Source organism: Protopterus annectens, chromosome 5.part0 (genome assembly GCF_019279795.1).
Source record: "Protopterus annectens isolate FY-2018-M chromosome 5.part0, PAN1.0, whole genome shotgun sequence".
NCBI classification, from domain to species: Eukaryota; Metazoa; Chordata; order Ceratodontiformes; family Protopteridae; genus Protopterus; species Protopterus annectens.
Genome location: NC_056735.1, coordinates 1943123947 through 1943150546, shown reverse-complemented (window position 1 = coordinate 1943150546; position 26600 = coordinate 1943123947).

The following is a 26600-nucleotide window of genomic DNA, read 5'->3' as shown; positions in this document are numbered from 1 at the left end:
CACACGGAAAGGACGGGGGACGAACCTACGCCTATCTACATGAACACACTACAGTATGAAGCATTTACAGAACGCGCTACCGAGTTTACTGAGCAGAGCGCTGTCAGGAGGCATACTCCTACGTGAGTGGTATCATTTGCAAAGGCAATGCGCCCGCACGGGTGTTCGGACAGCGTGCGCAGTCACGCAGTCTGTTACCAGCCCAAGGTCGCCGTACAGTAACACGTTAGTGCTGCAGTCGAGAATAACAAGTAACTACTGATCAGTACATCACTGCATACTGGGCATGCTCAGACACTTAGACTCGGCACAGGGCAGACATGCATACACATGTTGCACGGCATGGGTGGCGAATGTGGACCGTCGTGTGTCCAGCCACACAACAGAAACCTGGCCATGCCACAGACGTGGCCGCTAGGGGATAGAGGCATGCACCCGGGGTATTACTGCAGACGGCTGCGGTGTGCACTGTGCTGTGTGTGTATCTACACAGCTGCCTACTGGGCATGCTCAGACACTTAGCGTCGGCACAGATCAGACATGCATACACATGGTGCGACGGCATGGGTGGCGGAATGCGGACCATCCTGTGTGTCCGGCCACACAACAGTAACCCGGTCATGCCACAGACCTTGTTGTTGCTGCGGGGAATATGTAGGTGCAATTAACCATGTGTAGGACTGGCCTACAGTTTGTTGCATGCTACAGACAACCCTCACAAACACAGGATACCTTCACAGATGTCCTGAGGACACTGGTGGGTGGGCATGCTCACAACAGCACCGCTTGTGTGACATGAACCACCCATGCATAGCCTGGGAACATTACCCATGGCGCAACACAGCACGCCAGCAGTCACAGGTGTTCACACACCTGGCCACTGTTAAACAGCCATGCACCATACATACCAGGGGGGGGGGATGTCTGACAGTTCTGCCCATCACGCATGGTGAGGATAGGCCCCACACAGGATGTACAGCCCTCAATGGTGATGCAAGAACATAGTGGATCCACTGGTCATCCACTCACTGTAACCAACACCAGCATGGGGGACCTCAGTGATGACCTCTCCACAGAAAACCACACACATCATATGACCGGTGTGGTACCCTACATGTCCTCCATGCCAATGTTGAACAGAGGCCAGACCGGAATACACCTACCGAATGGCTTCCCTGACCACCTACATGCATGTCTGCAACAGGCAAACATGATGACATCAGGACCTTGTCCACCACAGGTAGGCACATGGTGTGGTGGACCGCAGCCACTGACTACCTGTACATCAACAGTTGGAGCTACTACATGGCAGGGCAATGACAGTACCAGGGAAACCATCACCCATTCATACCGGCGACACCATACGGCCCCACATACCAACATCCAGGACCGCCCGTGGGAGTGGTACTGCAGAGGTCACATGAGACAACCACAGGGCCTTCCCTAACTGTGGTAAGGACATGGTTGTGGGCACACTGACATGCCTGGAAATGGTCCAGAATGGTACAACAGTCACTGCACCCACAGACATTGTCTGCATACCACAGGACATGTTCCATGCATACCCCCCCCCCCCAACAGGCAACATATCCACCCCCCAAGAGTGTATCCTCCAAAACAAGTCATATGGCCAGGCATGATCCCATATCTCTTTGGCGCTTGACACGCCAGCAATGGGCACCGATGGTTTCCCTGGCTGTGTGCTACCCATCCTCTTTGAGGCCCTCGCCCACACATGCGCCACTGTGTCATGTTAGCCTTACTATGGGCTATGTCCCCAATGGATGCCATATGGCATCTGTGGTCCCACTATGCCAGGGTAGTGCTCCTATGGACTGTCAACAGCCACACCCTATACGCTTGACAAATGTTGTCTGCAAAGCTGTGTGGAGGTCCATACAGGTGGTCATGGTTACAGATAGCGGTGTACAGCCAATACGGCAACATACCGACAACTACATAGTCAAGTGCGGATCCTGCCTCCAACCTGCTCGTCCAGTCTGGAGTGTTCACCAAGGCCATTGATGGGGATATGTGGGTTTGCACACAGTAACATGACCTGCTGGGAGCGTTCAGAGCACACTACACATGGGACCCATGTAAAGGCTCGCCAGCATACATGTGGGGACATATGTCACCCGATGCTTCTCACACAGGTTGGAGGTCACACCACACAGGGTTGGTGCTGAAGGTGCTTTGTCACACTCATATCTGGACCCAGTGGAGGGCCACAGGGCTCACTCCTGTGCACCCTGCCAGATAGCATCCGACCTTCCAATGTGCATGCAATCATAGGGGGATTGTAGCAGACAAGGTATGCAGATGACTACGCACCGCTCAACATACACAGCACCCCATGTTACACGCACATCCACCTAGGGCGTCATAGACATGGCTGACTGGTGCCAGAGCCATGGCCTGCTAACATATGCCAGAGAAGGTGCAGCCCTACCCAGTGTGAAGAACATGTTCGTCCCAATTTCACATGTAGGTGGTACGCCATTAAAGATGGTGGACATGTTCAGGGTAATGGCTACCACACCTGTTGGCAACCTCTGTCAACACACACAATGGCAATGTGGGTGTGAAGACATTCCATTGTGGCCTCCTGGTCTGGATGGAATGGCAACCACATCAGGTGTGTTCATTGTACCCCTGTACACATCACACACCAGTGCAATGACTGCGTACAATGGCACATGTGGCCTGTAGCTAACCTGATGCCTGCAGCACTCGGAAGGACCGCAAACGTTCCACAAGACGGGGATGACACAGCTAGGGCATGTGTCACAAGGTGCACGGCCAAGGGGACACTGGCTGTGGATCTCCACAGCACAGCTGCTCCGTGGTGCTCTGTGCCCGACATACACGGCCATGTCTGTCCTGGGTGACATGGGCACATTCCACCTCCCAGGCCCCATGCGAACACGGGCACAGAAGCGACTGTCAGACACCTCAACCCAACGATGAGTGGGACGTGCTGGGGGAACAGGGTAACGGCCAGACACACACTACAACACAGGGAGGGGTGCCAGGCCATGTGAAGGAAAGGCCCTGACTGCCTTTGTCCAGGACTGCTACTGACGTGTGGATGTGTGCCTATAGTTATGCGCCAGTCAACCTCTGTGTGTCACTGCTAGACCAGGGACTGGTGACTGATGGATATGGCATCACCATCCTGAGGGGTGTTAGATGCCACACACAGTCATGCTAGGTCCACACATGTCGTAGGGCACATATCCTGTCACGTTCATGTGTGCCTATGTACCTATGTAGGGGTCCATGCCAGATGTGGGTAACTGTGCTATGCTGATTTTGCCAGACATGCCTGTGGGTACACCACGACTACACGTGGGGAACTAATTACAGTGCTCCCAGTAGGCACGTGCAAGTACACCATCAGTATCATACGGGTTAACTGCACCGACATGGTGCTACACATGTAACCACCACACATACTGTGTACACATATCAATGAATGCTGCACCTGTCCTGCATGGTATGTCTGCTGCATGATGTCCGTGCAGAACACACATCACATACACACCTGCCACCAGCCATACACACACACCACAACATACACAGCACGTACTATGCGGACACAGGTATCACATACACCTCTCACTATCGTGTCCACCCTGTGCATCATAATATGTCAGCTTAACCGTGCATTGATGGTGTGGCTCACAGTTATGCGGCAGAGACTTAATCATTTGCACAGGGTGATATGTGTGCCACAGGCATGGGCTGTACCAATGGATGACATCATGTGTGTGTAAGGGCCAGTGCATTGAGTGGGCATGACTATGTAGATTGCATGTGGGTGTGGTGGAGCCCTACAGTTGTGTCTGCTGTGTGTGGGTGTGTGTACACAGTTCAGTCATCTGTGATGCCTACACGGGCTATGCTTGGCAGCCCCTGACTGTACAGTGCAGGTGTTATGGCTCACTGTGTCTGCCGGTGGCGAAGTGACCCGCGCCTGCCTGGGGTCGCACGGGCACGTCTCAGTGGACGTTCAGAATGTCTACTCTCCGATGTCACATGTCCGCTGGAAACGCGTGCACGACGGGCCGTCCAGGGCCACGTCCCCGCGGCCTTCTCTGTCCACCTGTGGATGTTGTGGTAGCAGCTGCAGTGCTACTGCTACCATCACCGTCTGTTTGGGCATGGGAGGTGGCACGCACACGCTGACCTGCTGCAGGTGGTGTTGCTGGCACACGGCCACGTGCACTATGCCTCACCCCTACCTGGTGTTCCTGCACGGAGTGCGCACGCTCAAGGATGGCCAAGCCTCGGTCGATGAGACCAGCCATATCGTCCAATCTCCTATCCAGAACATCGGCAAGATGCTGTTGTGCATTCGCCAATGCCTGGATGCTGTCATTTAGGGTACGGATTGCAGACCTCTGCAGCCTCTGCCCCTCCTGGTTCTGCCGTTCGGCACGCGTGCCTGCGCGCCATTACAGTCTGGAACATGCGCCTGGTTATACCAGCTGCTGCACCCTGGACGGCAGGTGTATGTGTAGCGGTGCTCAATACACGGGCAGCACCTGCCACATGCCTGCGTGGCACTGCACCAGTCCTTACACTGGCAACATCGTGTGTCCCCACACCTTCTGCAGCCACCACACATTCCTGCTCGGGACAACAGACGCTGACTGACCATCATCTATGGGCAATGGTGTTGGGGTATGTGTCGGCATCTGAACTGTGTGCAGGGATGAAAGGGACGTATGTGTGATGTTCTCCAGTGGCACAGTCTCTGCCTGTGACGACCCTGCCTGTGCCTCATGCACATGCTCATCACCACTAGTATCTGTGGGGACACTAGCATCAGATTGACCGCAGGAGGGTAACGCAACAGCACCTGTCAATACAAGGACATACCATCGGTTACAATACAGACACACACACACACACACACACACACACACACACACACACACACACACACACACACACACACACACAGACACACACACAGCATGCATGTGATTATGCAGGTGGCATGCAGCATTCACACAACACAGACCAGTGAATGCAGACCAGACATTCTTAGTGGCAATATGTACACTGCCCTGGTGGGGACAGTACAACAGGCAGGTGTCATTTCGTAGGCATGCAGTACACACATTCATGGTAGTTTGCATGCATCAGCGTGATACACCGTGTGGCCACGGGCAAGTTGGGAGTACACATGGCTGGCAACAGTATGTAATGTACAGCGCAAACATGTGCGGTATCATGTGGACGTGTGAAGATGGTGTCCCACCGCATGCACCACATCATGATGGCTGTCATGGTGCAGTGTTATGTGTACAGTGTACAGATACAATGTATGTGTAACAGTGATGTCTGTGTAGGTACATTTGCTGTGAGCTGTGTGCATAGGTGTGTGGTGCGGGCTCTGTGCCACTGCACAGTAGCAGGACACAGCTATGTGTCTGTGCGATGCGTGACCTGGACGCATTACAATGCCATGTCTGTAAGCCAGTTCAGCTGCTCAGCAGCACATATATGGTGAACATTGGAGGCACCTGTAGTAGCTGTGGAGGAATGTCATGTCACTGGTGTACTACATCAGATGTCCAGGGGGTCCACTACATTGATGAACCCACTATGTGTGTACAGGGTGCAATGGTGAGTACCCACTGTGGATGTGCTGTGTGGCAACATGCCTGTAGGTATTAACCATGGCCTTGTCTTTCTGACTCATTGACAATTGTGTGTGGTAGACATTGTGCACACGGCCCTGTGGTGGCCCATGTGACATACACCCATACTAGTGTGACGTGTCACATTCTCTACGGATATGCTGACAGTGTGTATGTCTGCTATGTTGTGCATAGGTCATATCATGGTGTGACAATGCTGCAGCCAGACATCCACGTGCATGGGACATGGCATGCAACATGTCACAACGGTGCACCGATGCAGGGCATGGGTCACATTGGTAACACCTGTGCTCTGGCCAGATCACAGCTCACTCTGTGGTACTGTGTCCATACTGCGGTGGCATACCAATGCATACTACACATGCAGCCATTGTGTAACACCTACACCATTGTATGCATAGCTGAATGCACGTAACACACCAATTGGTTGTGTGGTGTCATACCACTGTACGGTAACGGGTGTGTCTACTGTACATGGGTGGTGTGTATGTCGGGTGGTGCGAGCTGTATACCGTGACGGGGTCACACACAAGTGAGCATGTCATGCCTACACACATGGGGAATATCAATACAGCAGAACATGCGTTTGACTGGCAACAGACTCACCTGCAACAGACCCTTGGACTTGCGACACGCCAGACGTACCTGTAAAGGCATTACACAAAGGTATACACATTAGCCATTACTATCTCCACGGTCAGCACTGTGCATGACACATCATGCATGTGTGGTTGCATGTGCTATGCACATGTCTCTAACACAACATAGCATACAATGGTTTGCATCTTGTGTGGCCATATACCTGGCATGTATTGCTATATCATGTGTTGTACTATGACACCCACACCCACGTCGCCTATCATACAAACATGCAACACTGACTTACCAGGCAGCTCCAGGCTCATAGCTCGGACCCCCACCTCCACGATGCACGCAGGTGTTTCTGCGTGTTTTTCCGTGGGTGTCCCCAGACTAGCCAGGAGCTCCTCCGTAGCTGTGAGTGGGGGCTGTGTTGGTGGCCCACCACCTGTCCCACGTTGTTGCCTGGCGATTGCAGCGGCACGCTGTCTTGCATGCCGGATCAGGTCTGTGCAGTGCCTGCGGATCTGTTGGTAGCTGCGGTTGTTTACGCCCACGCTGTTCACCCTCCTGCACAACTCCTCCCACATCTCCTGCCGTTCTTGTGCCTGCTGTGGCACATGGCTAAACAGGGCGTTGTAGTTACTCTGGAGGTATGGTATGATGACCTCGTCCTCCTGTCGGCTAAATGGTGGAAGCCGAACGTGGCATTATCTGGAAGACATAATGATGGTGGCAAGTCACATTCACACTGCTGTGCTGGCATACTGTTGGAAATGCATTGCTATGACATGTACGACATCTGCACAGTGATCTGTGAAGGGCATCGTGGCGGTGACACAGCCGATGTTGTGGCTTCACACCATTGAGCACTGGGTGTCACATCATATCTGTGTGCCACCCCATCACACTGTGCACGCACCATGTAGATGTTAGCCTGCCATGGACATGTGTACCTGGCTGCACCTATGTCCATATCAGTTGGCATATGTCCCCATGTGACGACTGTGCTACTGTTCACCTGTACACTGTGTATATGTCAGTACACATCAGGTCTGTGTCCATTGTGATCGTCAGCAGCGGCACTGTACACATACACATGGACACCTGCACATGCATGTGTTGTGCCATGTACTTCCACACAGCACTGTACCGGTGCTGGACAACTTGCCCCAGCTCACCTGTGTTACGTATGTGATACACATGGAGCAATGTGTAACCATGACACATTGGCAGGAAAGGTCATGCATAGCGTACACGCACACATTGTGCAGAGCATCACACAGCACCTGTAACATGACAGGGTGCATCGCCACCACATTACTACTGTGTATGGTTGATAGTGAGAGTGCCTTTTGTCCATTGCACCATGTGGGACCGTGATAGCTCATGCAGCCTTGCTGGTCATCTCTGCATGATATGGCAGGGTATGCCACATACATGGCAATGGGTGTGACCCACTCAGGGGCTGACGGTATTGGCAGGGTGGCTGTCCATTGCTTTTGTCATAGCTGTGTGAAAATGGACACTCCACATGTTTATCACCATGGTGTGGACACTGTCCTCCAGCGAGGTATGCTGTACGCTGCTTGTTGAGGGTGTGTGTGGTGCATGCAGGTATCACACATCCATGCATACACTGTAGCCCTGGCAGGTGCTATGTGCTGGGATGTTGATCGACACAATGCTGTATGTGTACACACCGCTATCCCATGCACATGGATATCTGCCTGAACTGCTGTGGGTAACACATATGTGCACATACATTGCCCGCTGCCACCCACATGTCTGCTGCTGCACTACACACCGCCATCCCTCCCTGTGTGAATGTGGTGTTGGCCTCAGCAGAGGTATCCGTGTATGGGGACATGGATGTTCACATAGCAGGCCCACTGATGGTATCGTCCATCTGACCATACACATGTGATGCACCCCTCACACATACGACCCATTCACATTGTTGTTCACAATGGTGACACACCTATATTGCTATGCCGGAGCCATTCACAGACATATATACACAGAGGCATGCACGCCCATCTGTGTCATTGGCCGGACTATTGGTGTTGTTTGGCACCTAATGTGTTTGACTGCAGGTGGCGCAGACCTACTGTGCACATGTCTACATGGTAGGCCTGTTCTACGGTAGGCATCTGTGATGTGCTGTGCACATCTCATACCTGCACATTTGCTTGTTGTCCATCGGTCCACAGGCCAGTGGTGGGACATACAGGGATGTTGCGGAACATATGTACATGCGACCCTGTACAACTGTGACGCTAGCCTCTCAGATGCTCATGTGTCGTGGACGTGAACACCGTACACACACATGTGGTTGTGGGCCGCCGTCCATACCCATCTCCACCTGTGGGTTGCTATCATCCCACACACTCCTTGTACTGTATGTTCAGGCTATGCAGCTATGTGGGGCTTGTGTGCATACAATATGATACTATGTGCCTTTGCACCCATCACAGACATTGTCACACAGGTACACCGGCAGCCATACACATCGCAGATTGTTGTCAGCATGTCACATGTGGTACACACCTAACACATCTCCTGCGGGACATGGTACTCTGTATGGGCATGTCCAGTAGTGACATACCACAGCTACCCCTACATGACGGCTATGCAGGACATGTCTATGTACATCTACTGTGACATATACACAAGCAATGCCCCCCTACCGACATCACATGGTACTACCTGTGGGGTATGTGTGTCTGCATCCATGCTATGGCCATAGATGACAATTGTACATCTATATGTGCAACATACCTCAGTGGGGCTTGTCATGAGCACATGTTCCATGTGTCAATGCATTGTTCATGTCTGTTTGGCAGTCATTGTTGTGCATGGTTTACATGGCTGACATAGTGTACTGTGTCTGATTCCAGGTACTTCATTGGGCTACCAGCATTGTACATTGCTACAGCACATTCCAGCCATCATGTAGACAGCTTAGATGACAGTGGGAGGTGTTCCGCCATGTGCACATATGTCACACGGTGCAAGGGTGACTGACACACATTGTCGGGACTGGGTTCTGACTGCTGTGGATGTGTGTACCGGTGTTGACAACCATGACTGCACCAGATGGTGTCTTCTGGATGTGTGACATTCACAACAAACACCCACATTCACATAGCAGCACATCGTCCACGACAATTGACATTCCTGCCTGAACACTGTGTACGGTATGTTTGTATGACCACTGCATATATCACTGGTGGCCACCAGCATGGCTGCCTACAACAGCAGTGTGTATCCTGTGCAAACATGGGTTACACCAGTCACACCACACCTGTGCCAGCTGGCCCTGTAGTGGGTGACAGTGCAGTTCCATTCATCATGTAACAGTATACATCATGCACCAGTATGTTGCAGACATGTGAACGGCTGTGCTACTCAACATATGCAGACATGACACATCACCTGGTACACCGTGTCTGCCTTGCCACCTGCTATTGTGAACACCCTGTGATGACATTGTACGGCCCACATGGACGTGGACATGTGATGGCTCAATGGTGAATTAACCGTCCAGGTGTGTGTCTAGCCAGGTGTCCAGTAGCCACTGGTCTGCATGCAGGGATAGTCTACATTGGCCTACTCTGTCACTGGGACTGTTGACTATGGTCATACTGTTGTTATGCAGGCATGTGCTGTTTGTCCAGTCTGATAGTCGTGTTGAACCACACTACCGTGGCACACATGACGTGTGGACATCTGGCTAAGGTGTGCAGCCCACATGTACATCTTCTCATGCTATGCTGCCTGTGCAGCGGTGTCACATGTCTGCCTCTGGCAGGGCTGTCACAGGTGGGCACAGCATGCAGTGATGTGTGACAATGCTTACACCCTCCACTGTGCTGTACAGTAGCACTGCACACACAGTACAGCACACATGTCATTTATCTACGGTGCCTGGGACATGCCTCCATGCCCTACACGGCACACCTGCCAGTCCAGATTGTACACAGATCATACCTCCCAGTCACATACCTGGACTGCAACACACACAGGTGGGTGGTTCCCAAACCACACCGTGATTTACACACATACTGTATTTTCCCATGACACATTGCATCATAGGTAGTCCATGTTCAGATACCCATGTTTGTGACCAGTACACACATTGTGACACGCGACAGTGCAGACACTGTACACCACAGGTTACATGCCAGTCGGGATGGCATGCTGTACATTGCACCTGGGACAGTTGCTACTGCTATGTATTGCGGGCAACAGGACCTTCCCTAGTATGGACTCCCACGTACCCACACATGCTTGGCCATGCAGTACGCATAGCTGGGTGACACATTACACGACACATACCATACCTGCAATACCCTCAGCATGCACCAAACCTCCATTTGTCTGTATGCTAGGCCTACACACCTCCCCCCTCTGTTTGCTGAACATCCGTGCTTACCATCCCTGCTAGCCACACCCTAAGCACACAACCATAGCAGCATGCATGGTACATACACACTACAGCCGGTATTACTGACATCCACTGACAGAGGTAGTTGAGGGCATGGCACCCCATCCGATGGACAGTCTATGTGCCTATGCCAACAGTGATCACAGTGCACTTCTGCTACATTTACACACTGGTAGGGACCATGCTATCCCACACTGACACATGGTGGTGCTGGCACTTTCACAGACGCCACAGTGGTATTCCTGTTCCATGCACACGTGCTGTATGGGCACATGTGCAGGCTGTTGCACGGTAGTTTTGTTCACCTGTGTGTTGTGTGTCACTTGACAGTCATGGTGTGTCCTGCTGGTGCATGACATACTCCACAGCTAGCTACCTACACATGACTGCCAGACATTGCAGTGTGGGCCCTCACGCAGTGTGGTGGTATGTCTGTGCTGTTTGACTACATCCACATTCAATGCAGCATACCACGGTCATGCAGGCATTGACGACACAGATGTTGCTGGCATCCTGCCTGCCAATGGGGTACCTACCAACATTACACACTCTCACTCACTACAGGGTTCCAATCCTTGGCTGGACATTGTATTAACCCTGTGGACACATACATAGTACTGTCATGCACATGTTATGTCTGGGAACACAGTCCCAATGTCACCTCCAACCGCCGTAGTTGTTGTATCCCGCCAACCTGGCTGTTACATGTCTCTGCAGCAGCACACATCAGTGACTGCTAGCCCATTCATGTACGTTGTGCACCCTGACCACCACACTACCACATCTATCACACTACACATGGATGGTACTGCATTGCACGTATGGGGCTGCATCTCTACACCCATGACTGGGCCATTCAGTATGGCACTGGGCCACATCTTGACATACATGCTTCACACACTCAATGACTACCTGCATGCCTTTCCTGGCACCCTTGTTGGGCTTCTGTGCACCACAGCACACCACATCCCATGCTGGCCACCTGTCATATTATTGCATGGGTGGTTGGGGTGCTACAGAGGGTATCACATCAGACATGATCCGCTCTTTGCCCTTCAGCACCATTCCACTTTATGCTATTGACAGTGTACACATCCTGCATCACATCATACCGTATGTTTCGGCATGTTACGCCATGTGCCTTCTGTACAGTTCACACAGTGGTGCAGGCATATCATGCTGACTCCGACATTTCAGGGACGTGTGGCATTGCACATTCCTCAGACATGTGGCCCCTCATGCTCTGTATTTGCATACGTACACTACCTGCTGTCACACAGTACTGTACATGCCTACATATACCACTTCTACATACCTGGCAGCATTCTAGCCCATCCTACTCATGTTGCTGACACCCATACAGGTGTCAGTGTGGCAGATATATCATGTGGATATCATTACATCAGTTACATCACACATAGTGCATACACATCACCTTTGCATACTGACAGTCATGCGGTGTGTATCACATGGATACTGTCCCTATACAGGCATATCACGTTGTACATGGTTGATGTACACACATGGCCCACATGGTGCTGTGGTTGCCATATTACACCATAAGCGTGGTACACATGTGCAGGACTACACATGTCTGGACCGTATGTCTAGCTGATACCTTGGGTGCCCTTGTACCTGTGCCATACACACATGTACACGCAGGCCATGTTACAATGACACATGTGTGGTGTACCTTACACAATTGATACAAGACCACATGTCTCGGTATAGTCATGCTGTGCTCTCTACCCAGCTCAGACAGTTGACATATGCAAATGACAGTCATGTAACACATCTGTGCTCACCTGCATGCCACTGACACAGGGGTATATTGTACTCTGCCATGGGCCATGTTCTCCACAGTACTGATGCATGTATTACTCCTACATGGCGTTTGCTGTGGGCAGGGGGGTAGCAGTCCTGAAAGTGTGAACACATGCCACATTGCTCAGCCCGGCGCCTGTGTGACATCCACCGACTGGACACACACCATGCTGTGGGACATAGGTCCTGTGCACATCCCACAGGGGCACACTGTGTCACTAGTCGTGTGATAGCTGCCTTGCTGGTTGGTGACACACACCCATGGTACCACCACAGTGGACATATTGTATAGACATGACAGTTGACATCCAGTTCTGCCGCTCAGTGGACACTACCATGGGGTGTCAGTACTGTGTACATTGCACATGTGTTTACACACGGCCCTGCTGGACATCATTGTGGCACACATTGCACCAGCTATGGAACGTTTGGACATGGTCACTTGCTGTTACCTCCATTCTGGGTACCTATTCTGCTACTACATTGTCCCATATGTGCAGGCCATACATATCTTGTGTATGTATATTACATTGGCCCATCGCTCCATCATGCATGCTATGCCTGTGGTACTGTCTATGATCTGTGAACATATCCATCATGCCAGCTTTGCATTACACATAACTGACATAGTCGCCCCTACTGCGTGGGATAGGTGCACGTCGTACATTATCCGTATGACATCGACGGTATATGCCCATGCACATGTGTGCTGTGACACTATGCATACATGTCCTATCCCCTGCTGTGGCACTTCAGTGTTGGCTATCCACTGGCAACATCGGCGTGGGTGGTGGCATTGTTCTGTGTTTGCAACCCCTATGGCAGACCTGGGGTAGGGTTACCACCTGTGCCTCTTTGCAAGGGACAGTCCCTCCTTGGGCAGTTGTGTCCTGACTAATGTATCACAAATGGCACATGTGATGAGATTGTGGGACATCACTATATCCCATTGCTATGTAAGGGTTGCATGACATACTTATTTATGTATGTACATTCCTAACTGTTACAAGACACACAATAAGCAACTGAACTGCTACAAGACTACACATTTCATCATGCAAAGGAGTAGGGTTCTAACCTTTGTACTGACCATGGGTATGTGTCCACCTGCGACATCTGAAGTGTGTCCCGACGGTTTCCCACTTTGGCCTTTTGAAAGGGTGGCAAGCCGGCCCTGGGGTAATCGCGGGTGTTTACCTGTTGTCCCACTGCTGTGCACACGTTCTCCACAGTTGTTGGTATGCTGCGCTTTAGCATTACATATCCAACCTTCTCTCTCTGCCTGATGGACAGGTATCTTTACCTACACACACCGTTCACATACTGTACAGATTCGTCATACGTATCGTGCGTTACACACCCGTACATGTCGTGGGTTCGACATACCTTTCCAGGTTTTGTTTTGATTTCGTCTCTATTCCTCTATTCCTCTTTTCTCGTTGTTCATGCTCGGTATGAACATACGGTTTGAATATCCAGGAGGTCTTCCTTATATTCGTCGTCGCATGATGCATGTGGGTTAATCAGGCCAATAGCTGTTCCTCGGTGTGTACTTATGCGCATATCAGCGGTGATCCCCCTTCCTTTCGTTCGTTACGCGTCGGCACTAGGCCATGGTTCTTTCCTCGTGTGGCCGTTGGTTATTTGCAATACCTTCGTGAGGATGGTATGTATTGTATCATGTTTGTGTGACTGCATCCGCTATGTGTGTTGTCGGGTACATTTCGCTGTGGTGTTAGCCGTGGATTGTGTGTGTTGGGTATGGTATTGTGTTCGACATGTGGGTCCCCGTGTCCTGGCGGCGTCTGTCGATGGCGTTGTGCATTCAAATGTTTTACCTGGATGTTATTTTCCTGTACATAGCGAATGCATGGATGCATGGGCCGCTGCTTGTGTTTCCCCGGAGCTTGTTGTGGGTATGCCGCTGTCATTCACTGCCTGTATGTGTTTGCTACTGTTTTAGCTGTTATCCCTTTGATATGTGCAATGGGGTATATCTGCGGATGTGGTTGACGGGGACGGTGTGTGAGTCTTGCATTTATACATACCAGATATGCTTGTGTGTGTGCTCCATCCGTGCTTAGGGAGCTGCGGGTTACCTGTGTGTTGTTCCGGGAATATTTGTTTTGTTGATGTCGTCTGCTGTTGGTGTCGCCTGCATGTGTGCTTCCTGCACGTATTCCTCCTTCACATCGGTTAGATATCTGCGGATGTTCGTCCGTGCCTACCATCCATTGGCATTTTGTCGCTGATAGTTACGGTGATTGTGGTCCTATACTTGGGGCGGACTGTATGCTACCGTAGCCTCCTATTCGGTGCCGCTGGCTTACGCCGCGGGCGTGGAACACACCGCGGTATTTACCGGACCGTGACTCTTCACGATCGGTGCCGGATGGCACATTCGTATTTTCGCCGAACATGCCTGATGCTGTGTAACGTTGCCGACGGACCGTGTGGAGTGTACGTTATGGCCGCCATGCCTACGGTCGTGGTTTGTACATGCGTCCTTTGCATCTCCTGTTTGCTAGGGCCCTGTGGTACACTTTGGGACATTTGCGCTTTGCATCATTTTACGTCGCCACGTGCATAGCCACTGAGGAGATGTCGGTACTACTTTGTGGGTACTGCTGTACATACGCCTATGGTTCCTGTACTGTATGCCTCCGCCTATTATTACAGTCCGGCTGTGACATGTCACCTTCATACACAGTTTACAGTTGCACACACATTACACACACACAGCGGAACACACGACAGCTTCACCTCACACATACACATATTGCCGCAATGGCTGTCAACCTTCTATTGCCGGAGTGGGGAACACACACAGTAGTAATGTGAAACACATGGGCATAATGTGGAACACATAGTAATGGCATAGTGACAACTTCAGCTAAGTAGGTCATAGGTTGATTATGATATGATGATTTACGTACAGTGAAGAACCTTTAATGACTTACTATGAGTACATTGTATTTACCAGGATGTCATTTATATACATTCCTAACAATGGTTGTTTGAGAGACATTTTCAATGTGGAACTTGGAGGAACTGCGAGGAACATGCACTGTTTTACACCCCAGATGAGGTAATTCCTCATAATGTCGTACACTTCACTGGTATGCTTTCCGCTTCGCACCGACGGTTGGACACAATACCTACGTTGGCGCATCGCGGTGGCGGCGTGTATCTCCGCACTCATGTCCTATGGATATGACACGCATATGTAGGGTTGCCACCTTTTCAATTGGCCAAGGTGGGACATTTTAGTACGACGCCAGGTTTTGCATGCCAACACATACCCACGGCCAGTACAGAGGACAGCGATTCACTTTTTGACGGAATACGACGCTGTAGCATTACAGTTGCTTATTCTGTTTATTATCATATTTAGATGTTTCTTCTACAAAATAACTGTTTTCTGAAACTGATAGCGTAATTGTGGGAAATGGTTTTGTCCTACAATCTCAGGACATTTGCCATTTTGTCATTGTTTTTGCAGGACACAACTGCCCAAAGGTGGACTGTCCCTCACAACGTGGGACAGGTGGTGACCCTACACTTATCCCGTTACTGTACCGTGGACCGGTGACCATCCCGACACGCGGATATGTATTGCTGCAGGTTAACATTTCCATGGCTGGCGTTACCTGCCCTGCCCACCCTCCAGGATGATCGGGTTGTCGGTCACTATGTTTAATATGTGGTGATTTCGCGTCTTACTTATCTGTGACCTTGCATCCCTGGGTTCCATATTACCCTGTTGTCCTTTCTATCTGTGTATGCGCATATATATTTCTACATGTGTACTGATATGTATTTCGGGATCTGTGTATGCAAATGCGTACATGTGTGGTCGACTTGCGCCGATAGTGGCAGCATATGGCTACGCCGTGTGCTGTTGAACCGGGCGCGCTGAGGTGTTGGCGCTCCATGCTCTGCTGACTATTGGGTGTGCAGTGTTTGGCCGGTGCCTTTGTTGAGTCACACATACGTCCGCACATACGGTACACATTACGGGCGGACATGTTTGTGTGGCGCCCATTTTACTGTGTGTGCAGGTCAGGAGGTGTCAGTCCATGGGGCCTACACTGTCAAAGTATGTGCTATCGTTCCCTCTTTGCCAGGGCGTAGGCATATTGGGTACGCCTCTGTCTGCCTACTGGGGCTGGCTCAGTGTGTCCGTGGCGACGCCCTGTGCCTGTGCTTGCCCTGGCAGTTGTGGCGGGCTTGGTGGCCCTCCGGCATTATGTCCCTGCAGCAGCTGTTTCCGCAGAATCATATTGTGTAGCATACAACATACTATGAATATGTGGGCACTTGTGCCTGGAGAGTACTGCAAGGCTCCACCGGATGTATCCAAGCAGCCGAACCGTGATTTCAACATCCCGAACACACCCTATGATTATTCTCGTTTGTGCGTGTGCCTCATTATGGCGTTCTTGCATGTGTGTGTGTGCATTTCTGATGGGTGTCATCAACCACGGCTCCAGTGCGTAGCCAGCATCCCCCACAAGGTGACCTTGTGTGATGTCCCCACTGGCGAATACCTGATACAGCTGCGAGGCATGCCAGATATGGGAGTCGTGGTAGCTTCCAGGGCTGCCAGCACACACATCCATGATAATGCCCCGCGCATTGCACACGACCTGGCAATTGATGGAGGGGTATCCCTTGCGGTTTATGTAGCGCCTACCCTGCTCCCCAGGTGGTGACTTGATTTCTATGTGCGCATACAGTCTATCGCACCCAGGACCTCCGGTATTGTGCCACACGGTGGAAGCGGCGATATTGCTAGCCAACTCCTCCTGAGATGTGGGGAACTTTATGTGCTCATGGGCATGTGGTAACATGGCATCCAGGAACTGGTGTAGTACCCTGGATGCTGATGCCTGTGAGATGCCCATTATGTCGCCAGTATTCGCAAGCTCACACATACCTTTGTGTCCACTGGGATGGGCTCCCCTCTGTTGTCTCTTGTTCTCAGGCGGCCGGCACAGCTCCACGATTTGCTGTAACGTGTCCCTGTCCACCCTGTAGCGCTCTACTATGTCCAGGTCTCGCAGCCCCTGGTAGGTCACCCTTGCTCTGAACACTCTCCTTCTCCTGTGAGGCCTACGGTAGTTGTCGGCACCACCCTCCGCAACTCCGCCTGTCTCTGCCACATACCTATGCATCACGGCCACGGCGGCACCCAGCATATACATGTTAAAAGTTCGCCGCCTGTTTACACCCTACGGTGCGGGGTGTGGCAAATCGCGCTGTGTGTTGGGCATTCACATTTAGTACTGTTGTGCTGTATACCCGGTGATGTCATTGGGTGTGTCCAGCGGCCCTATCCATGGATTATTTCCGTGGTTTTACGCTTGCAGCTGCAACGGTACTGCCTGTAGTGTAACATTACAGTTGCCTGCATTGCCTTCGCCTGGCATCTTACATTACTGCATCCTGCACGCAGACGGCATATGATGCATTTTATCTGCGGCCGCAGTTATGCTACATCTGTACTTGGCTGTGCTATTTCGGTTCTTTGCTCTTTGCATTTCTACTACATCCCCTATTATCTTTGCTCTCATATGCCTCCCTTTCCCGTTCTGCAGGAGTCTGCATGCAGACTTATCAGCTGCCGGGGTTTGCCCTTCCTGCATTGATTGGTGTTAATTGCTCGCTACGGATACATTTACACTGCTTCCGCATTTCCTCGTATTCTCCGCATTACCTTCCTATATCCCTGGTTGTTGACGGTGAGGCCCCCACATGACTGGTTTCGGGAACGTAGTCATGCTCGTGGACATGCACTTGTACGCCATTCTGTACTGTCAGCGCATCTATTTCCTAACACGCCAGTCATGATGTTGTGATGTGCATTGTACAGCCCAGATTTGCTGTCCTCCAATATCCTTCCTCCTACGGTGGCACACCCCTGTGTGGTTGACATGTATCTGGTGTGGGCCACTCCTCGGTGTAGTACCGCTCGCCGCTTGCTCCATCCTTACGCTGGCGCTTTTGCGATTCAGTATTATCTGCCTCATTTGCATGGAATTGACTACTAATACCTGGTTACGGGCGCCGACACCGCCTCCACTCCTTGACAACCATTGCGCTGGGGTTGCAGCTTTACATACATACTATGGTGTGTGGTGGCTGTGCAGCTGATTTGTGTTCTAATGCTCTTTTCGGACATTATCATATTATTTCATTGCTTTACAACTTCTGTGCACACATCCCGGGGGTCTGCTGTTCTTTCTACGTACGTGCCATTTATGTCATTTTTTACATTTTCTGCATATTTTCTTTGGACATTCTCGGTGCCTTTCCACATTGGCATATTGCACCTATATGATACCTGACTTTGACAGCCTTCCGTTACTCCTCCGGTATGTTTGGGTAAATGTAAACCGTTTTTTTTGGTTTACATTGCCGTGCCCTGCGCTTACGCTTCGCCTTCGTGGATCGCTATTGCCCTCATTTGCATGGTGCAATACGGCACACAGTGTGTTTTGCATACCTACGCTTGGGGGCGGACGGCGCCGCGCCCGGTAGTGCACGTGGAATTCATTCATACCTGAATCGCTCAGCAGCCATATTTGGCGTTATAACGCCAACGCTATGCGGGCGCCTGGCGCAAGGTTCATGAATCCCGGGGAACATGTTGAAAAACATAAAGCTCTTAGGTAACCAGATAGGCAATATGAAGTGTACTTATTAGACATGGGAATTTAGAAGCAGAGATAACAACATAAATAAGTGGCATCTACATTTGACACAGTCTCATATAGTTATATACACAACATAAACAAGATGTTAACACAAAGAAGTAGCAGAATATGAATAAGAAGCCTATAAATTAAACGAGGATACAAGTCTAGCAGTAAAAGCAGCCACTGAAAATATACATTAAAAAATAGCAGGATGAGTTTGAGAAATGAAGGAATTATCAGTAGAATTAAAAGAAAAAAAAACATATCATTAGGAAGAAACTGCAGAAGGTGAATGAGTAATGGAGGTCTTATTCGCCACGAGGTAAGTAGCATATTATAGATATCTAAAAATTCTTCAGACTAGACAACATGGCTACCTAAAAGCAACCCTTTTAGTCATGATAAAGTAAGTACATGACTAAAAGTGATCCATCCAGAAGAAAGCCCAAACCATTTAAACTTGCAGAAATTAAGCTATCAGAGATAAAATCACAAATTAGAAAAAAAGGAAGGAAAAATAAAATTATCTTAGATCCATACTATAAGCGGTCTGTAAGTTGGTATAGTAAAGAGGAATGGTTCTACCCTTATTTCCCCTGCTGTGCTTCTGTGAAACATAATGATTCATAGACTTTTGTGGAACTAGCCTCATTAGTATAAATACGGGGCAAGCTGGTATGTATGTTTGCTACTGAGCTATCATATTAGTAAGCAGAAAGCAAATAGATAAAGGAGAAACCGTATTTTTATATTTAATCATTCCATGACAACTGCACATAATTTAAGGGTCTATATTACATCATTGAATGCTTAAAAAGTGAATGGTGATTAATCAACCCTATGTAAGCAAAAGCTTACAATGTCAAACTGTCAGAACAGCATTTTTTTTTTCCAAGGGAAAAAAAAATCGCTGTACAAACAAAAAAAAAAGAAAAAAAAAAAAAGAAAACATGAAAACACTTTAAACATTACATTAAGTGTGCTCCCCCCACACCCCCCTACTTAAATATACCAACTCCGAAATTGCACTACAGTGCAGAAAACAGCAAAGTACTGAAGAGGCCAAGCAAATTCTTTCCCAGGGGAAAGAATTCACTTAAGAGCTGCTTAGATATTTTGCCTTTTCAGTTTGACTATGACGCATTCAAAAGAATGCATCTTCGGTCTTGTAATAGGAACCCTAATTTAACTCTAGCTAACTATCTCTGGTCCACATCCTTATTAGGGTGACCATGGAAGTGTGTGGCTCTATAACTTTAATATCAGCACAGTTTTAATAGGTTTATCTGTGATATTAAGATCAATTGTTCAGCTCACTGTACATTGCAAATTGCATAATGAAATCATGGAATCCAAATGAAAAGATGAGAGATGATAAAACCAGAAAGCAGAGGAGGGTAATATTGCTGGAACTGAATTCATCCTCAAGTCTTGGTAAGTACCTTCACAAGGTGTACCCTGTTTTTACAAAATTTCAACAAGACAACACTGACATATAGACATTTCTTTATTTATCATATATCATAGACAGAAGGAGATTAAAAAATAAAAATAATAAAAATGCTGGGTGCCCAAGACCAAAGACAAAAAAAGTGTGCAATCCTAGTAGGCACAGTGGTGCCAGGACTGTAAAAAATACCAATGTAGAATCCTCAAGATTTGTAAACAATCCTACAATAAGGTTAGGCTAGGCATAGGGGGAGAATGGCCCCTGTTATAGAAGGAAGCAGTAGTCCACAAAAACACAAACACTGACAGGTAAGAAAGAGCCATAAAGATAATAGAGTGGACTATTGAGGATAAGAAAGAAATTATGTATTACTATTATGCAAGAAGACCAGAATATCTGGATAGAAGATATTCAAAAATGATTAAGAGAGAAATTAGAGGAAAGAAAAGTACTTGCACAAGAAAAACTGTCAAAAGCTTCAAATATACATTTATGTTCATTAATATAACAGATTCATGAAAACATTGTATAGGCCAAGAAACCTTGGACCTTTTGGAAAAAAAAAGTGACTGAGGAAGTGCAAAAATATAAAGAACAAAATTTAGAGATTTTTGAAAGGCGTAAAAAAGACACATGGAAATGGGAAAAGAAAGAATGATCTGATATGTTGCAATATTTATGCAAAGGAGAAAGCTAAACTAATCAATACAAAAAAGTAGCTACAAAGACATTTAAAGAAAAAATGCAGGCAAAGGCACCCAAATATGGAACAATTTGCAATGCAAAAAATACAATCACAAAGGGGCAGAGGAAAATAGAAGATTAGTAAAGTAGAAGTTAAACAAAAACAAAAAAAAAGCTGAAGTTATGGAATACCTGTTAAGTGAATGATTTAGAGTAGAAAACCTAAAAAAGGTTTTGTCACAGCATGATAGAGCACTGAGTCCATAAAGTAAGGAAAAGAAAGTGGAGAAGGAGACATTTGAAGAAGAAATATGGACATAGGAAAGCAAAGAGATTTAATATGGTGCAATATATATGCAATGGAGAAGGCAAAACTAATCAAAACAAAAAAGGCAGCACCAAAGATATTTGAAAAGAAATACTGGCAAAGTCATCCAGATATTGAATATTTTACAATACAAAAAATAAGAAAACAAAGGAGGGAGGAAAAAAGAGGATTAATAATGGAGAAGTTAAAGAAATAGAAACTGAAGTTATGTATTACATGTGAAGTGAAGGATTTAGTGTAGAAAATCCAACTCTGATAACCTCACAGGATGATGGAACAATGAATCCCCAAGTTAAGGAGAAATAGGTGAGATGCGAAGTATCTGATTGGCTGCCACATAAAGATACTCTTGATCCTGAAGTAGGTTAAGCAGTACAAAAGTTTAGTTGGGGTTGCACAGCAGCGGAAGGGGCAGGAAACAGTAGCAACTCTGACACAGTAAATGTTATAAGAGTGATAGTCTGGTGAGTTCCTATATGAAACAGCAATGGATGACACAGGATGCAGCGGAAGAGAATATGTCACAGCAACATGTTCTGGAACTTCCTATAGAATGACTGCAAGGAATAGAGAATAAAGAATGTACACTCAGATTAGAAAAAAGATCTGAGGGAAGAGTTATTTGATTTAAACAAGATGGATAGGCATACTAATATCAATGAAAGGAACATATTACAGAAAGTCAATAAGACCCAAATGTTAGAAATCTGATAAAACAACTGAACACAGTAATCAAGACAAGTAACAGAAAATCATGTGATATAACAGAAGTAAACAGGATATATCACTGTGCAGTTAAATTAATAACAGATAAAGTATTATCACAAAACTACAGGCAATAAGGGAAAAAAAGTGAAGAAATCAAATGCCATCAGGAAGTATTGAACACAGAAAACTATAATGAAGTTAAGACAAAATTTGTCACTGTTAGAATAGTATAGAAGAAGAAACAGATCAACAAAAATACCTAGAAAGATAGATATGATAAAAGCAATGTGCAGTATCAGAACAGGCCAGGATCTCTCATACACTATTGCAAACAATAAACTAAAAATATCAGCACAGTCATAAAACTTAGAAGACATGGAGATGACTATAAAGAAAAAGTACAAAATAAGCAATTAATTGATGACCCAAAAAAGTTTTGTAAATAATTGGGAAACAAATCAAAAAGAATAGAGACACCACAAAAAATTAAGAGAAGAAACAGACACATGTTGAAGAGCTATGAAGATCCTGTGGAACATAACAAAGATGCTGAATGGATAGAAGAAGTAAAATAAACTATAAGCAGTTCAACTGTACAGCATAAGAAATGGGATTAAGTAATGGCCACTGAAACTGAAACAAAATTAAGATAAGTGCCTAAAGGAAAACCTCAGGCTCAAATTAAGTGCCTAACTTCTGGCGAAAGCATTAGCATCTTTACACAAAGATTTAGCCATGAAAAAGAACTATTTATATGTGCATCCCAATCAGACACCAACCTGGTTAACAACAGGAAAAATGATACTCCACCCAAAAGATTGAACCTGCAAGTTATCCTAAAATCTATAGATCAATAATCTACCCTCAATGATATATAAATTATATACTAGAACTGATGCTGACAGAGTTTATAGTCATTTAGAAGAAAACCCACTCATGGCAATAGAACAAAAGGGTAACAAAAGGAAGCCATATGGAGCAAAGGGTCAATTGTTAAATGAAGTCTTATGAATCAAGGTATGGCATTGGATAGATTACAAAAACAAATTTTCCATTCATGAGCAAATGAGTGCTTATAGGTGCATAAAATACACCCTACATTAATCAGTTATATTACAGTGACCACAAAACAGTGGCAAATCACTTTGCAGCTAAGCCATGATAAAGACAAATTATTATCCTAAGGATACAAATTCAAAGGGGATATTCCAGTGTGAATCTTTGTTACCACTGCTTTGTTTTCTTTCCCTTAACCCATTAAGCTGTCTAACAGATTAGGTCATGGTTACAATTTGGCTCCCAAACAATGATAAAGTGTAAAGACTTCTTGTCCTCTTTTTCGGATAATTTAAAACTGTATAGTTCATCAGGTGAGGAGATGAAACTACAATTGAAAGTGGTCAGTACTTTCTTAGATGATATAAGAATGTCATTTGGTGTTGATAAATGTGCAAAAATAACATTTAAAGTAGGAAAGCTGCAGCATCAAGAAAATAGTTTGGAATAGGAATGTGACATAAATGAGCCTGAGCAGGAAAGAGTGTATAAATATATGGTAATTGATGAAGGCTTGACAACAAAACATGGACAAATGTAAACAAAACTTAGCAAGGAATATTTTAGAAGATTAAAATTAATACTGAAAACCGCCATTTTGCACTTCTTGTTCTATCTTTCAGTTCAGCGGTGATTGTCTGGCCCCAAAAGGTAATGGATCAGTTGGACAGGAAAACAAGGAACATGCTTCATGCTTATCAAATGATATATAAAATCAGTGTATACCAAGATTATACATTTCTTGTTCTTTTTTTCCTTAAGTATTTTTTTTGATTTTTTTAATTCATATTACATAATGTTTAATAGAAATAGAAATGGATTCATACATGTTAATTTAATCAATCATACAAAAGAATAAAAAAGAACACATCAAACCAAAATGCAATAAAAGTATTTACAAGAGTGTCTAAGGAACATTTACACTATGATTTCTCAGATTAAAGATCTAATTCAAACAATATTAAAGTCAGTCCTTTAAAGTATCTCCATGACTTTTATCCAAGCATTATAATAACATGTTATTCTTTCAGTATCTTGTCTTAATAGTAATTATATCCATTTGAGAAACATTGAAAGTTATATTTTTGAATTCTTTAAATGTAGAAGAAATCTCAGTCTTCCAATTTCTAGTGAAAGTTTTACAGGCAATGGCTAATAAAATCCAAAGTAATAAATATTTAGATTTAGGAACATATTAGGTATTGGGACATTAAAATCAATGATTTGGTCAACTGAAAGTTATCATTAAAAGTAGTTGGGGAAAAAATAATTAATTTCCCAGAATGGTCTAAGTAAAACACATTCATAAAACATGTGTTGCCGGTTGACTTTTACTTTCAGCTTGCATCTCCAACATCCTATTTCTTGATTAAATATTAACTCCATTTTATGTAGTATACTAAAGATTCTATGTTTATATTTTCAAGAAATTTTCAATTGTAGTGAAAAAGAAGTTTGCATTGATGAGATTAAGATACGTTTTTTATCATCCTCCATAGGGGGATTGTTATTAATACTTTTATAATAATCCCAATAACGTTCTTTAAAATAAGGTTTTGTATTTTTAATTAATTTGTATATTTTAGAAAGATAAACATTTCTTTGAACTTTTGATTACCCATAATAATCAAAAATTCTATAAGTTTAGGAATGTTTTGCCTGGTTAATAGACACATTAAGTCAGTTTTAGTTAAACTGTATTGGCTTATTTCTTGTTGTACCAGCCACAGTTCATTATCTACCATAAACTTATTTATAAGTTGTTTCATATGAAAACTCCTTTCAGAATCCATCAATTGATGCCAAAAACGTTTTCCTCTGAGAAAAGTCATTTTGTTGATATTAAAAGTTTTAATATTATTTGGTGTCTATGCAATTGGTAATAATAAAAAAGACCAATCCTTGATATCTGGATTTCTATTTAAAAAGATTTTAAAAGCAGATAATGTATTGGATATAAATATAGAAGGTGTATGTTTATTTCTGTTACTTAGGATATAATCTCTCACCATCCAATATAAACTATTATGCAGAATGTTTGTGTATTGAGATAACAGTGAGAGATATGATTGTAGCCAAATTTGGTTTTTAATAATCTCCAAAATATTGAAAACATCCTTGAATGGGCCTCTACCAATTTCAGCCATAAAACTATTATACTGAAGGTTTTAACCTTGACTGGACTACCTGCTCTTCTAACCCCCCTACTAACTTTATAAAACTGTACAATTTCTGTCAAAAAAATTAGCTACCCCACACCCATCAACAAACACACCAACAGGCAATCCATTCTTGACTGGATTTTTAACAAACAAATCCAATATTAGCTATGATGCTGGGCGTCTCCCTGATGCACTAAGCGATAAGTTCATTTTTGCTACATTTGCAAAAAAATCACTTTTATCCTACCTTATGTAATACTAATCTTCAACAATATGACTGGGCACCTGTAATAACCCTTCATTTGGACCATGCAGTACTGTATTTCAATATTGCTTTCCTACAAATACTTAATGATCTAGCCCCAATTAGAAAAATTCATACAAAATCCAAAGCCCTTCCCTGGTTGTCAAAAGACACAATTCTTCTACTAAAACAAAGGGATAGAGTTTGGTATCTCTTTCAGAGTATCTCATTACCTACCAAAAAAACCCCTTTGAAATCAAGCCAAAAAACTTGTTGTGTCTTTTGGCTTTTCCCGGTTAGGGGTCGCCACAGCGGAACTCCGGTCCACTAATGATTGGCAGTAGATTTTTACGTGCCGAGTTGCCAGCTCTGACGCACAACCTTCAATGAAGGTACGCCCATTCATGCATGTCTCCACATAGAAGACGCTCTAGCTGAGATCGAACAGGACAACGTCTTACTGTGAGGCAACAAAGCTACTGCAGCACCACTAACAAGACAAAAAAAAAAAACGACTTCCAAACAAGTCAGCTAAAACACCAGAAAAATCCAAAAAGATTCTGGCAAACAACCAACCTCCTTTTCAACCCAGGAAAGCCCACTACCCCAGCCCCCACTCTGACCAACCCAAACGATTGCATAGTCACTCAATTTAACTCCCATTTTATTAATGCAATAACCTCTCTACTAAACATAACTCCTAATACATCTCTGTCTATACCTCAAACCTCCAACAACA